The following is a 1,950-nucleotide window of genomic DNA, read 5'->3' as shown; positions in this document are numbered from 1 at the left end:
AAGAGTTTGAGGTTGCTATGAGCTGTGACACACGGCACTCTACCCAGGGCAACAGCTTGAGACTCTGTCTCACAAAAACAAAAAAAAAGGGGGTGTATATGAGAACCAGCTCAACTTGCTGTAAAAAGAAAGGTGTAAAACAAGTGGGCAGAAGTTTGATGAGGAAAAACAAGGCATTTGCATAGTCTCAAAGTATCCACAAATTAGTTATTAATTTCAAAGGTAAGTGTGGTACTTTGCTGTTGGAAAATCTAGAGAGACCACTTGAATCAAAGGGTGGAGATCAGCATTACTAGCAATGAGATAGGTCAGACACACACAATGTGTCAGGTATGCAGAAGTCAGTCCTGCTAGCTGCACAAGCTCCAAGTAACCATAAGACAATATCAAAAAACCCAAATGAGGCTGGGCACAGTGGTTCGTGCCTGTAATCCTAGCACTTTGGGAGGCCAAGGTGAGAGGACTGCTTGAAGCTAGATTTGAGACCAGCCTGAAAAAGAGCAAGACCTCAATCTCTACTAAAAATAGAAAAATTAGCCAGGTATCGTGGCAGGTGCCTGAAGTCCCAGCTACTTGGGAGGCTGAGGCAGGAGGATCGCTTGAGCCCAGGAGTTTGAGGTTGCTGTGAGATAGGCTGATGCACAACACTCTACCCTAGACAACAGAGTGAAACTCTCTCTCAAAAAAAAAAAAAAAAGGAGAGGAGGAGGAGGAAAAAGAAGTAGAAGAGGAGGAAGAGGAGAAAAGAAAAGAAAACCCAAATGGAAGGATCGTCCATAAAATAAGTGGTTAGTACTCTTGAAAATTCTTTGAGTGATGAAAAACAGAGCAAAGAGTTGTTCTAGATTAAAAGAGATCAAACAGACACATAAAGATAAAAAAGTAATGTGAATTAGCTCGTGAGCCAGAAAAAAAAAAATAGTTGTAAGGGACGTTATTGAGTCAATTACTGAAATTTAAATAAGAATTCTTGATTAGATAATAGTATTTAATTGTGCCATTTTTCCCTGGTTTTGATAATCATGTGGATCATGTTGTGGCTCTATAAGAGAACATTCCTGTTCAGTGAAACACAGGGGTAAAGGGGCGCAATGCCTGCAACTTAAATGTTCGGGAGGAAAACATAGAGACAGAATGATAAAGCAAGGTAGCAGATGTTAACTGGTAACTCTAGGTGAAGGGCAATGGGAGTTCTTAGTGTACGCTCACAACTTTTCTGGAAAATGTACAATTACTTCAAAACAACAACAACAACAACAACAACACCACAACAAAGCTAGTAAAATGTCCAAACAAACACCAGTGAAGTTTTAACAACATTATTTAAATTCTAGCTCTCTGACCTACCTCAGGCCTGGGCCTGCTCTTTCTTTGTTAAAAAGAATTAACAGGGCGGTGCCTGTTCCTCAGTGGTTAGGGCACTGGCCACATGCTCCTGGCCTGGTGGGTTCAAACCTGGCCTGGGCCTGTGAAACAAACAAATAAAAAATAGCCGGGCGTTGTGATGGGCGCCTGTAGGATCAGCTAGTTGGGAGGCTAAGGCAAGAGAATCACTTGAGCCCAAGAGTTTGAGGTTGCTGTGAGCTGTGATGCCAGAGCACTCTACTAAGGCCGACATAGTGAGATTCTGTCTCAAAAAAGAAAAAGAATTAACAATACTGTGGGAAGTTAAATTTTTGTTATCACTGAGTGAGACTTTCTCCTTGAGGGACACAGAAGGATTGGAATTAAAAGAACAGGGCTCGGGTGACGCCTGTGGCTCAAAGGAGTAGGGTGCTAGCCCCATATACTGGAGGTGGTGGGTTCAAACAGCCCTGGCCAAAAAAAAAAAAAAAAAAATTAAAAGAACAGGGCTCAGGTATGGCGACTCACTCCTGTAATCCTAGAACTCTGGGAGGCCAAGATGGGACGATTGCTTGAGCTCTGCACTCTAGCCTGGGAGACAGAGGG

This window comes from Otolemur garnettii, unplaced genomic scaffold (assembly GCF_000181295.1).
Source record: "Otolemur garnettii isolate 467f Iridium unplaced genomic scaffold, OtoGar3 scaffold00029, whole genome shotgun sequence".
NCBI classification, from domain to species: Eukaryota; Metazoa; Chordata; class Mammalia; order Primates; family Galagidae; genus Otolemur; species Otolemur garnettii.
Note: the sequence above shows the minus strand (reverse complement) of the source record.